At 45.0% G+C, this 14,370-nt stretch overlaps 1 protein-coding gene across 7 annotated transcripts in view; it reads right to left on the bottom strand.

Annotated features, from left to right (window-relative positions):
* Positions 1-13,913, bottom strand: part of PTPRF (protein tyrosine phosphatase receptor type F) — a 411,971-nt gene extending 398,058 nt beyond the window's left edge. For all 7 annotated transcript variants that reach the window (XM_045026633.1, XM_045026635.1, XM_045026634.1 and 4 more), the window contains exon 1: positions 13,833-13,913. The gene's annotated coding sequence lies outside the window, so the exon portion shown is untranslated. The remainder of the gene's footprint in view (positions 1-13,832) is intronic.
* Positions 13,914-14,370: the final 457 nt, after the last annotated feature.

Here is a 14,370-nt window from a genome sequence, read left to right as displayed (position 1 = left end):
TCATACCCCTGCACCCCAACCCTGAGCCCCCTCCCACACACCAAACCCCTTGGTCCCACCCCCACCACATGAATTTTGTTATGTGCACCAATATGGGTGGGAAAAATTAGAGGGAACACTGGTTGTCAACCTGAAATATTTTCAAAGAGGGGCCCCCATCTCAAAAAAATAAAAAAAAAAGGTTGAGAATTTTTGTTTGAGAAGTGACAGAAAAAGGAGCAGTGGTTCCAAGTTGCAGTGGGGGAGGTCTAGGTTGGATATTAGGAAAAACTATTTCACTAGGAGGGTGTTGAAGCACTGGAATGGGTTCCCTAGGGAGATGGTGGAATCTCCTTCCTTAGAGGTTTTTAAGGTCAGGCTTGACGAAGCCCTGGCTGGGATGATTTAGTTGGGGTTGGTCCTGCTTTGAGCATGGGGTTGAACTAGATACCTCCTGAGGTCTCTTCCAACCCTACTCTTCTATGAACCACTGATCTACTCTAATAGTAAGGATTAAATATTTTAAAAAGTGAGCTTTGGAAAGGATATAAACTCTTATGTTTCAAGGCATAAACCAACCACTAATGGAAGGGAGTGAGAAAGAAGCTTCCCCTGTGGGCAGGTTATTCAGTAAGTACTTACTGCAGGGTTTCTTGCACCTTCCTCTGAATTATTATCTGGTACTAAACAGTGCTGGAGACAGGATACTGAATTCGATGAACCACTGGCCTGTTCCAGTAGGGCAATTCCTACTAGGTTATGTTCCTATAAATTGAAGGTGCAGCCTGAGCGGAGATTCTGGCAAAGACTTTCAAAAGTGTTTGGTGATTTGAGTGCCTCGTTTCCTATGTGCCCAATTTGAAATACTGTAAAGGGGGTGATTTGAGAAAGTGCTAAGCCCCCAAAAATCAGTAATAATTTTAAAAAATTGGTTGTCATCTTTAATTGAGCTCTCCCTTTCTGTAGCAATGCAACCTTATTTATTGCCACCTGTAAAAACTCAATATAACAATTACATTATCTTCATTACAGTATCCAGGGGCGGCTCCAGGCCCCAGCACGCCAAGCACATGCTTGGGGCGGCATGCCGCAGGGGGCGCTCTGCCAGTCACTGGGAGGGCGGCAGGCGGCTCCGGAGAACCTCCCGCAGGCGTGCCCGCAGAGGGTCCACTGGCCCCATGGCTTCGGTGGAGCATCTGCAGGCACGCCTGCGGGAGGTCCACCAGAACCGCCGGACCAGCGGACCCTCCGCAGGCATGTCTGCAGGAGGTCCACCAGAGCCGCGGGACCGGTAACCGGCAGAGCGCCCCCCGCAGCGTGCCGCCATGCTTGGGGCAGCGAAATGGCTAGAGCCGCCCCGACAGTATCTTCATTAATTATTTAGATAATGGCATGGAGAGTACACTTATAAAGTTTGTGGACAATACCAAACTGGGAGAAGTTGCAAGTGCTTTGGAGGATAGGATTATAATTCAAAATGATCTGGACAAAATGGAGACATGGTCTGAAGTAAACAGGATGAAATTCAATAAGGACAAATGCAAAGTACTCCTCTTAGGAAGGTACAATCAATTGCACCTACAAAATGGGAAATAGCTGCCTAGGAAGGAGAACTGTGGAAAGGGACCTGGGTCTTATAAGTGGATCACAAGATAAATGTGAGTCAACAGTGTAACAGTTGCAAAAAAAAACAAACATCGTTCTGGGATGTGTTAGAAGGAGTGTTGTAAGCAAGACACAAGAAGTAATTCTTCTGCTCTACTCCACACTGATTAGGCCTCAACTGGAGTAGTGTGTCCAGTTCTGGGCACCATATTTCAAGGAAGATGTGGACAAACTGGAGAAAGTCCAAAGAAGAGCAACAAAAATAATTAAAGGTCTAGAAAACATGACCTATGAGGGAAGACTGAAAAACATGGGCTTGTTTAGTCTGGAGAAGAGAAGACGGAGAGGGGACATGATGATAATTTTCAAATGCATACAAGAATGTTACAAGGAAGAGGGTGAAAAATTGTTCTCATTAAACTCTGAGGATAGGACAAGAAACAACAGGCTTAAATTACAGCAGGGGAGGTTTAGGTTGGACATTAGGAAAAACTTCCTGACTGTCGAGGTAGATAAGCACTGGAACGAATTGCTTACGGAGGATGAGGGATCTCTGTCACAAGAGGTTAAGAACAGGTTAGACCAGTTGCTCTCAGCCCGCAGTCCTCTTGCAGCCCAATCAGCTCACAGCTACAGCCCATGTGACATCCTCAGGGCCATGCAGGTAGTATATATATTGTGTGGATGCGGCCAACATAACACAGAGAACTGCATGTGTGGCCCACAATGGTAAATAGATTGAGAACCACTGGGTTAGACAAACACCTGTCAGGAAATGGTCCAATTATTACTTAGTCCTGCCTGGCGTGCAGGGGACTACAGTAAATCACCTATTGAGGTCCCTTCCAGTCCTTCACTTCTATGATTGTTCCAGTATTACAAGACAATATTGTAACAATCTACTCCAAAATATGAATCTGTATGAGGATATTTACCTCTAGGATAGTTGCTATCAGTCATACCCTCGCCTCACAAAGTACTGACGTCTACTTTCAGTGCAGCTAATGTTTAGAAGGCATTAAAAACAAGCTTGGTTTCCTAAATCACTATACCAAAAGATTTTTCTTCAATACATGCACCTCTTAACTGTTCATGTGTCAGATATTACTGTCAGTAAGACCTTTCCTGCTGCCTGTCTCTAATGAAAAACTGTTCATAATTTGAACAGTCCTTTAACTATGATCTTTGTGCTATAATGGATAGATAACACAGGCGTCAGAAGGACTGTCAAAGACCCCTCCACACCGCAAACGGCCCTACCCGCCCCAGTCCCACTCCACACACATTCTCCTTACCTTTCTCTCCCTGCTGACCAACCCAAAGCCCTCAGGTAGCAGGTCCCCGGCACCAATAGGACTCTCTACTGCAGTTTTGGTAGCTGACAGGCAAGGACCCAGCTACCGTCAATGCAAAGCAGGACCCGGGTGCCGGCCAGCCAGGCCAGGTCATGGCTCGCTCCCTCCCAGCCAGGTGTGGGGGCGGGGGGAGAACAATGGTCCGAAAATCTTTGTAAAAGTGTAGGAGAGGGGCAAGGCCAAAGTGGTGGAGAATTAATACTTAAATATCCCAGAGTGTGTATGTTTCTTTTGTTAAAATGGGGGAGGGGCAGGGGGAGGAGATAGACCATTTCTGGCGCTGGTGGTAGATTCATAAAAGAAGAACACACAACAAAGCCAGAGCCAATGAAATACCAGTAATTTTCTACTCTTCCTGTTCCAGTTTACTACCGTAAAAATTCAGATGCTGTTTGGATTGGGTCAGTAGAGTCTGCTAACCACGTAACTGTTCAACTACTGTATGGCAAACCCAATTATTTCAGTCTTGCCTAAGAAGGTAACGTGATACACATCCACTCTGCGTGGAACTTTTTATCCAGAAACTCTACAGCTAGAGGCTACTAGCTGCACAAAGATTCCCAGCTGTTGTCACCAAATGTGTCTAAAGAACCTGGAACGGCAACTTATGGGCCATTCCTCCCTACCACAAAAAATATCCAGCTACTTTTTAACTACACAGTCCTTTCTCATTTGAAACCCCGTCCCACATTATTCCAATACTAACAACTGAGTCAGTCTGGGAGTAGTTAACCAAACATCAAGATTGCCCTGATACCGGATAGAACATAACCAATTTAATTAGCATTAAATGTATCCTCTAAGGAGAGCTTGGCACCAAAACTCCTTATACGCATAGACATGTATATCTTGTATTTTTAATTAGTTCAGCATTTGTCTCGGGTTTAAAAGCATGCACACAGTGTGGCAGCTATTCAAACCCATTGCTTCAGACTGCTAGCAATTGCTGACTGTGTGTTATGACAAAGTTAAATTGTCAATTATGATGATTCTACAATCTCCTTTATTATATAACCTTCAGGTAACAAAAATAATTAGTAGATACCAGGACAAAACAAAAGCCACCATCAAATTGCCTAGGGAGATTGTGGAATCTCCACCATTGGAGAATTTTAAGAGCAGATTAGACAAACACCTGTCAGGGATGGTCTAGATAATACTTAGTCCTGCCGTGAGTGCAGGGGACTGGACTAGATGACCACTCAAGCTCCCTTCCAGTCCTGTGATTCTATGAAATGTATTGATGAAACGAAAGGAAAGTTAAAAGAACCAGAGGGCTAGTGCTTATGTTCGGTTTTGCAAATGTGATTACATTTTTCACCATCTTCAGCTGCCTGTTAATATTGTTTTCTAAGATATTCAGTTTTGCAAAGAAATGCCTAATGTAGGATAAGTAAGCATGCAGCTTCAGCCAAAAGATGAACTTCACCATCAGTACACACTAGTCTAAATTTGCATCTTTAGAACACATACACAACTAATGCTAACTCCAACAGCTAACCCCTTGAGGCATCAATATACTCAAGGACTCGAAAGTTGACTCATTTGTTAGGTAAAATGAACTGTAACATGTCTTAAGTCCAAAGGGCCTTACACAGTGATATGCAGGAATGTTGGGATAGGCCCACAATGTTCTGTGATGTTAGTCACTAGTTTTCATCTGATGGTGAACCAGAAGGTCCTGTTCATTATATTAGAGACACAAGGTAAGTAAGTGAGATAATATTTTTTATTGGACCAACATTGTCTCTCTAATATCCTGGGACCAACACAGTTACAACAACACTGCAAACAACTGTTCATTATATAGCAGACAGAAGTATCCAGAACTTTACTGTTTTCAATTAAGTATAAGATGCTCTGGCCAATAAAACATGTTAGTGGTATATATAATTGAGCCACTCTGAAATGATTATATTTTCTAACAGTGCAATCTAGGTATATAAATATGAAAACACCATTTATAGTAGATGCCTTCAGGTGAAAAAACATGTCATCAAAACACATCTTACAAAATGCCCAGAAGTTAAAAACAGAGGTACTCAAAGAATTAGAAGATGACATCAATTATCATTATTACTGTTTTGTAATTTGGGATTAGAATACTGGTTGCAAAGAGAAAGCTCAATTTAAAGTATGTGTTCCAAATTAACTTGGAACCTTCCAAACTGCTATTGTGGCAGTTTCAGTGTTAAACAAAAACCAAAAACAAAAAGCACCCCCCACACCCTCAACTCTCGGCCGAGGGATGCATATTTCTAGAGAAAATTCTTGTAAACTGCACTTTTAAAATAGTTTGTACTGAGCAGCTTTTCACTTCAGAGACTTTTGGATTACAATATCCAAAAGCAAACTTTTTGTATTATGTTAAATTCCTGAAAGAGCACTAACACAATGATTTGTGATTAAAACAATTTGTAGAGCATGCTTCAGGAAGTAACGCAGTTACCAAGTTTTACAAAACAAGCTGAATTCTGCTAATCTAGGTTACAGTTTATCTTTAGGGTCTCTCTTGTAAAATCATTCCTTTCTGACTTAGATCCAGCCTGATGTGACTGAAAAAGTAACTGAAAACTCTCTCCTTTTCTTTTTTACTCCCATTCATCTGAATAGTAGGAAGAGAGAAGGGGAGTGGGGGTAAGGGTTTGTTTGTGTTGGGGTTTTTTTTCATTCAACTCAGATTGATTTTACTAAGGAAATTATTTTAAAGAAACCCCTCCTCCAAGTTAAACCATGACCTAGATCAGTAAGAACCTGCCCAATTTAACTGGTAAAACAAAAAAGTTACTTTAAAAGATTTTACTGTATGTCACTCAGACCTCACTTTCAGCTATATATTACATGGACAAGACTTGCCTGTCTTAAATAATTATTTTTCTTAGATTTTCAGAAAAGCTAGGCTCATATTAGGAACCATGGAATGACAACTACTCAAGGCCAGCTGAAAACTTTCAGAACTGTGTGTTTCCTAATTGTATATATAGCACACAAGTGCGATGAAATTGGGAAACACTTGAGATTCATTGAAACTGATGCGTCTCTGAATAACAATAACATCAAGCCTGAATAACCAATGCAAATTTAGACAGAGCAAAGACAGTCAGTCATTAACACAGTGCACTGATTCAGTATGTCACCACTTAGCTAGCCTTCCTTTAAGGCAGGCAATCCACCCCTTCCATGAGGCCCCGCCCCTGCCCTGTCTCTTCTCCACCTCCTCCCCTAAGTGCGCGGCTCCCCGCTCCTCCCCCCTCCCTCCTGGAAAGTGCTAAGCGCCACCAACAGCTGTTTGGCGGCTTGGCGGCAGGAAGCGCCTGGAGGTAGGCAGAAAAAAAAAGAAGAGTAATATAGTAGTATAGTATTAAAATATAGTATGCTATTAAAAGTCAATTTATTAACTTTTTTATTAACTTCTTTAACTGTAATGTGAAACGTCAGTGCTAATTTTGACGTTTTGTCAAATTTTGTACTAATTTTGGTTATGTCATTGTGACAGTGTTGGTTGACACTTTAATGTAGAATCTACAGTTTTAATAAATATATACACTCAGTAATGCACCTCACTCAAAGGACAAAACACGCACTTAGATTTACTGCCTAAGGCTCTGGGAGGGAGTTTGGGTGGGGGTGGGGGAGGGGGTCTGGAGTGCAGGCTCTGTGCTCGGTGCAGGCTCCAGGCTGCGGCAGGGGGTGGGGGTGCAGGCTTTGGGACGGAGTTTGGGGATAGGAGGGGGTGCAGGGGTGAGGGCTCTGGGGCTGAGGGTGAGGGGTTTGAGGCATTGGAGAGGCTCGGGGCATTGGAGAGTCTCAGGACTAGGGCAGAAGGGCAGGGGAAGGGCAGCCTGCCCTGGCCCTAGTGCAGGGGGGCGCTAGGACCCTGCGGCAGCAGGTGATGCCGGAAGCCGGCATAGCGGAGGAGTGGAGTCAGCCTGAGCTCCCGGGCAGGCTCCCGGGCGGTGAGGGGGCAGCAAGTGGGGGCCGGGAGACACTGGGGGGAGGCGCGTGGGGGCAGCAGGTGGGGCCAGGGGAGAGACCCGGCCCCAAACATTGGGGAGCAGCGCGCGGGGAGCTTAGGCACAGAAAATAACTCGGGGAGGGGGGCGGGGTGAGGGAGTTTGGCGGCGACAGGCAGTAAGTGGGGGACAGGGCGGGCTCTAGGCACCAGCGGGCCAAGCACCCGCTTGGGGCGGCATCCTGGGGAGGGCGGCAGATGGCCCCGGTGGACCTCCCACAGGCAAGCCGGCGGGAGGTCCACCGGAGCCGCCGACCCGCAACCGGCAGAGCGCCGCCCCCCGCCCCAGCAAATCCTAGCCGCGGCTGGGAGTTAAAAGGCTCTGGGCTCCCTGCCCCGGCGGGCAGCTCGGAGCCCCCTCTGATTCCCGGCCGCGGCTGGGATTTAAAAGGCTCTGGGCTCCCTGCCGCAGCGGGCAGCTCGGAGGCTTCTGATTCCCAGCCGTGGCTGGGAGTTAAAAGGCTCTGGGCTCCCTGCCGCGGCGGGCAGCCCGGAGCCCTCTGATTCCCAGCCGCGGCTGGGAGTTAAAAGGCTCTGGGCTCCCTGCCGCGGCGGGCAGCTCGGAGCCCCCTCTGATTCCCGGCCGCGGCTGGGATTTAAAAGGCTCTGGGCTCCCTGCCGCGGCGGGCAGCTCAGAGCCTTCTGATTCCCAGCCGCGGCTGGGAGTTAAAAGGCTCTGGGCTCCCTGCCGCGGCGGGCAGCTCGGAGCCTTCTGATCCCCCGCCGCGGCTGGGAGTTAAAAGGCTCTGGGCTCCCCGCCGCGGCTGGGAGCCCGGAGCCCCCTCTGATTCCCAGCCGCGGCTGGGAGTTAAAAGGCTCTGGGCTCCCCGCCGCGGCGGGCAGCGCGGAGCCCTCTGATTCCCAGCCGCGGCGGGGAGTTAAAAGGCTCGGGGCTCCCTGCCGCGGCGGGCAGCTCAGAGCCTTCTGATTCCCAGCCGCGGCTGGGAGTTAAAAGGCTCTGGGCTCCCTGCTGCGGCGGGCAGCTCGGAGCCTTCTGATTCCCAGCCGCGGCTGGGAGTTAAAAGGCTCTGGGCTCCCCGCCGCGGCAGGGAGCCCGGAGCCCCCGCTGATTCCCAGCCGCGGCTGGGAGTTAAAAGGCTCTGGGCTCCCCGCCGCGGCGGGCAGCTCGGAGCCCTCTGATTCCCAGCCGCGGCTGGGAGTTAAAAGGCTCTGGGCTCCCCGCCGCGGCGGGCAGCTCGGAGCCTTCTGATTCCCAGCCGCGGCTGGGAGTTAAAAGGCTCTGGGCTCCCCGCCGCGGCTGGGAGCCCGGAGCCCCCTCTGATTCCCAGCCGCGGCTGGGAGTTAAAAGGCTCTGGGCTCCCCACTCTAGAGCTGGCCCTGGTGGGGGAGCTCCGCGGGCCGCAGGGAAGAGCTCCGCGGGCCGCATGTTTGAGACCCCTGCTTTAAGGGCACAGACAGTCTTCTATACACTCTCCCTTAGATAGTCAGAGAATGCTCCTGTCTACGGGATCACACGTAATCAGATAATTATGGAATGTTCTCTCATATGTTACAGAAATTTCCCATAATTCTCATGATTTCTGGGTTCGTCTCCTTGCTCACACAGTATAATCCCCAGCACAGTCACTGATGTTTCCTCTTGCCAGATAGGTTTTATCCACTTTCCTGATGAGCTTGGGGCTATTGTGCTGAAAAATCAAAAGGGGGCCAATTAAACACCTCCTGAGGGTAATTCATGGTAGATAAGACGTGGCTGTACTTTTTCAGCATTAACTGCCCCTCAGCTTTACATTTCCCAACCTGCTTGAGAGGTAGACACAAACTCTAACAATGCTTAAACATGTGCAAGTGTTCCTCACCCGCTCTGCTGAATAATCCAGCACATGCCGGAACACAAAACTTGTCATCTGTAAGCAAAACAAGGACCCCAATCATACCCGCCAACAACTTCCCCTCTGTCATATTTTCCCTTTGAAGCACAAGGACTTTGGCACCCACTTTCCCATTCTTACCATCTTCAGCTAACACTATTTCTGACCTGACTTGCACATGCCACTTCCCACCTCTCTCTGGTATCAGTTGCCATTTGAACATTATCTGTTCTTGGCAGAGTAGACCCTAAAATACTTAGATCCTGAAAGTTTTTGCTCCCTTCCAGCTTTGTCGTTAGACTTCATTTCCTCTCACTCTCCCCAGGACCATGCCAGCAGCATTTGGGAGACACCGGGACCAGATGGCATTCACCCAAGAGTGAAAGAACTCAAATGTGAAATTGCGGAACTATTAACTAGGGTTTGTAACCTATCCTTTAAATCGGCTTCGGTACCCAATGACTGGAAGTTAGGTAATGTAACGCCAATATTTAAAAAGGGCTCTAGCAGCGATCCCGGCAATTACAGACCGGTAAGTCTAACGTCAGTACCGGGCAAATTAGTTGAAACAATAGTAAAGAATAAAATTGTCAGACACAGAGAAGAACATAAACTGTTGGGCAAAAGTCAACATGGTTTCTGTAAAGGGAAATCGTGTCTTACTAATCTATTAGAGTTCTTTGAAGGGGTCAACAAACATGTGGACAAGGGGGATACAGTGGACATAGTGTACTTAGATTTCCAGAAAGCCTTTGACAAGGTCCCTCACCAAAGACTCTTACGTAAATTAAGTTGTTATGGGATAAGAGGGAAGGTCCTTTCGTGGATTGAGAACTGGTTACAAGACAGGGAACAAAGGGTAGGAATAAATGGCAAATTTTTAGGATGGAGAAGGGTAACTAGTGCTGATCCCCAAGGGTCAGTCCTAGGACCAATCCTATTCAATTTATTCATAAATGATCTGGAGAAAGGGGTAAACAGTGAGGTGGCAAAGTTTGCAGATGATACTAAACTGCTCAAGATAGTTAAGACCAAAGCAGACTGTGAAGAACTTCAAAAAGATCTCACAAAACTAAGTGATTGGGCAACAAAATGGTAAACGAAATGTAATGTGGATAAATGTAAAGTAATGTACATTGGAAAAAATAACCCCAACTATACATAAAATATGATGAAGGCTAATTTAGCTACAATGAATCAGGAAAGAAATCTTGGAGTCATGGTGGATAGTTCTCTGAAGACATCCACGCAGTGTGCAGCAGCAGTCAAAAAAAAGCAAACAGGATGTTAGGAACCATTAAAAAGGGGATAGAGAATAAGACGGAGAATATATTATTGCCCTTGTATAAATCCATGGTACGCCCACATCTTGAATACTGCGTACAGATGTGGTCTCCTTATCTCAAAAAAGATATACTGGCACTAGAAAAAGTTCAGAAAAGAGCAACTAAAATGATATGGGGTTTGGAATGGGTTCAATATGAGGAGAGATTAAAGAGGCTAGGACTTTTCAGCTTGGAAAAGAGGAGACTAAGGGAGGATATGATAGAGGTATATAAAATCATGAGTGGTGTGGAGAAAGTGAATAAGGAAAAGTTATTTACTTGTTCCCATAATATAAGAACTAAGGGCCACCAAATGAAATTAATGGGCAGCAGGTTTAAAACAAATAATAAGAAGTTCTTCTTCACAAAGCACACAGTCAACCTATGGAACTCCTTGCCTGAGGAGGTTGTGAAGGCTAGGACTATAATAGCATTTAAAAGAGCACTGGATAAATTCATGAAGGTTAAGTCCATTAATGGCTATTAGCCAGGATGGGGTAAGGAATGGTGTCCCTAGACTCCGTTTGTCAGGGGGTGGAGATGGATGGCAGAAGAGAGATCACTTGATCATTATCTGCTAGGTTCACTCCCTCTGGGGCACCTGGCATTGGCCACTGTCGGTAGACAGGTACTGGGCTGGATTGACCTTTGGTCTGACCCAGTATGGCCGTTCTTATGTTCTTTCAAGAATACTTCACACTACAAGATCTTCCTCCTCTAAGTCTTTGCTTAGGTATCACGACCAATTTCCTGGTTTACAGACATCCTAATTGTTTCAAACAACAGTATCCTATTTAATGAGCTTTAGTTTCCTTTCTGCACCCTTCTCCCCCAAATACCAGCTAAGTAATGTATAGCCTAATTGACTGTTAAGGTCAATGGCCAACACTTTAATCTTATTTAGTATATTCTCAGACAGTTCCATGAGTCATTATAATTTTTATTCTTACTGACAGGAAGCATAATATATGAGGGAGGGGGGAAAAACAACAGAAAATGTTGAAATGGCAGAGGTACTTAACTTCTTTGTTTCAGTTTCCACCAAGAAGGTTGGTGGTGACTGGACATCTAACAGTGAACGGCAGTGAAAATGAGGTAGGATCAGAGGCTAAAATAGAAAAAGAACAAGTTAAAAATTACTTAGACAAATTAGATGTCTTCAAGTCACCAGGGCCTGATAAAATGCGTTCTAGAATACACAAGGAGCTGACTGAGAAGATATCTGAGCTATTAGCGAAAGATGGGAGGGATTCCAGAAGACTAGAAAAGGGCAAATCTAGTGCCCATCTATAAAAAAGGAAATAAGGACAACCCAGGGAATTACAGACCAGTCAGCTTAACTTCTGTACCCGGAAAGATAATAGAGCAAATAATTAAGCAATCAATTTGCAAACAGCTAGAAGATAATAAGGTGATTAAGTAACAGTCAGCATGGATTTGTCAAGAACAAATCGTGTCAAACCAACCTGAGAGCTATCTTTGACAGGGTAACAAGCCTTGTGGATAACAGGGAAGTGGTAGACATGGTATATCTTGACTTTAGTAAAGCTTTTGATACTGTCTCACATGACCTTCTCATAAACAAACTAGGGAAATGCAACCTAGATAAAGCTACTACATGATAGGTGCAAAACTGGTTGGAAAACCATTCCCAGAGAGTAGTTATCAGTGGTTCACAGTCATTCTAGAAGGGCATAACGAGTGGGGTCCCGCAGGGATCAGTTCTGGGTCTGGTTCTGTTCGATATCTTCATCAATTATTTAAATAATGGCATAGAGAGTGCACTTATAAAGTTTGTGGACAATACCAAGCTGGGAGGGGTTGTACGTGCTTTGGAGGATAGGATTATAATTCAAAATGATCTGGACAAAATGGAGACATGGTCTGAAGTAAATAGGATGAAATTCAGTAAGGACAAATGCAAAGGACTTCATTTAGGAAGGAACAATCAGTTGCACATACACAAAATGGGAAATGACTGCCTAGGAAGGAGTACTGCGGAAAGGAATCTGGGGGGTCATGGTGGACCACAAGCTAAATATGAGTCAACAGTGTAACACTGTTGCAAAAAAAGCAAACATCATTTTGGGATGTATTAGCAGGAGTGTTGTAAGTAAGACACGAGAAATAATTCTTCTGCTCTACTCTGCGCTGATTAGGCCTCAGCTGGAGTATTGTGTCCAGTTCTGGGCACCACATTTCAGGAAAGATGTGGACAAACTGGAGAAAGTCCCGAGAAGAGCAACAAAAATGATTAAAGGTCTAGAACACAAGACCTATAAGGGAAGACTGAAAAAACTGTTTCTTTAGTCTGGAAAAGAGAAGACAGAGGGGACACAACTGTTTTCAAGTACATAAAAGGTTGTTACAAGGAGGCGAGAGAAGAATTGTTCTTCTTAACCTTTCAGGATAGGACAAGAAGCAATGGGCTTAAATTACAACAAAAGAGGTTTAGGTTGGACATTAGGAAAAACTTCCGAACTGTCAGGGTGTTTAAGAACTGGAATAAATTGCCCATGGAGATTGTGGAATCTCTGTCATTGGAGATTTTTAAGAGCAGGTTGGACAAACACCTGTCAGGTATGGTCTAGATAATACTTAGTCCTGCCGTGAGTGCAGGGGACTGGACTAGATGACGTTTCGAGGTCCCTTCCTGTCCTACGATTTATGCTGATGCATACATAGTGTGAAATGTGTGTATTTTACAGAGTGCTAAATTAGAAAGATGGCATGAAATATTCCCTTTTCCATGTTATCACACGTAATCCTGTTGCTTATTTTACTAGACAATAAAATATTAAACTGGAGGATTCTGCTGATGCCTCTACAATTTGTAACACTGCTGTAGCTTTAAGAACATTTCCAATACAGTAAATGTCATGCTTTAAATACCAACTTGTTACACTGAAGGAAAAACTAGAGGGGAACCTACCCAAAACTTCTCTGCTTTAAAAAAAAGACATATTCCAGGCTGCTATTCGTGATGCTTGATTTTACAGTGTCAATCTGAGCTCAATGTGCACAAATATTGCAGGGTTCCTGATATACTTGCTTGAAAAGCAACACCATCACTAATCAGACACCAAAATTTCACTTGGAGAATTTAGGAATGCAAAACTGAACATTCTAGGAGGACTGGAGTGACCTTTGAAAAATTATGTAAGTGAAGCAGTAATCGTACATAAATGTGAGTGAGAAATGCTACACCTGCCCAGACATGAATTCAGGGGTCCGCATTGATGACAACGCCCAAGATAGACCAGGAAGTGGCATGCTCTGCATTGCTTTAGGTGATAGATATGGCATCAATGGACACAGGGTAAAACTGAACACTAATCTCAAACCTAGGCAGGTAGATAGAGGAATTAAGCTGAAAAACATTTTTGCAAGTTATCTGTAGAAAGTCAACACATTAATGATTTAACATCATAAACCATTCTGATGATATTTTTAGAAAGGCATTTCAGCTCATTTCTAACAACACTTTAAAAGGACATTAAAACCCTAGTCATTTTTCATAGGGTCTTTCTCCAGCCCCAATGGCCAAGATCCTTCAGGTAAAGCTTAGAAGAGGAAAACACACAAAAGCAGGTATGTGGGCAAGGCAAAAGGTAGTGGCAATTGCATTTCAATTTCTGGCTATGCTACAAACTTCTTGTCTCACCTTAATCTCACTGTACCTCAGTTCCCAGTCTGTAAAATGGAAATAATAATGCTTCCTTACCTCACAGAGATGTTCTGAGGATAAATCCATAAATGCCTGGGAGCTGCTCAAATACTAGAGTGACAGTGGCCATAAAAGTACCTAGAAAAATAAAAGATATAAAAATAAGTCTCCTGCATAAGCATAGTAGCAAAGGAATTCACAGAATGAAAGAGTTAAAACCTCACATTGTGGGGGCATAAATCCCCCACCAGGGCCAAGTCTGTGTATCTGGCGTGGGGGTGGGGGGTGACAAATTCCCATCCAACCAACATGAAAACTGTGATGGAGGGGGACAATTCCCTACGGATCCACCAGCCTCATGCTCAGTTCAGCACTGCCCCAACCTCATAACGCAGTGATGGGGCAGAGTGGCCCAGTGGAACTGGGCTCCATGATACTCAGTGGTTGCAGATCCAATATATGGATTCCTCAGATGTACATCCTACAAGAACAACATCAGTTCTGCTATGTTTGGGACAGTCTGAGCTTGAATTAGCTGTTAACTGTTAGTTAAAACAAGGCAAATGAGTACATCTATTAAACAAGGGAAATTATT

This window comes from Mauremys mutica, chromosome 8, assembly GCF_020497125.1.
Source record: "Mauremys mutica isolate MM-2020 ecotype Southern chromosome 8, ASM2049712v1, whole genome shotgun sequence".
Lineage (NCBI taxonomy): Eukaryota > Metazoa > Chordata > Testudines > Geoemydidae > Mauremys > Mauremys mutica.
The sequence above is the reverse complement of the archived record's forward strand: the minus strand, read 5'-3'. Positions and strand labels throughout refer to the sequence as shown.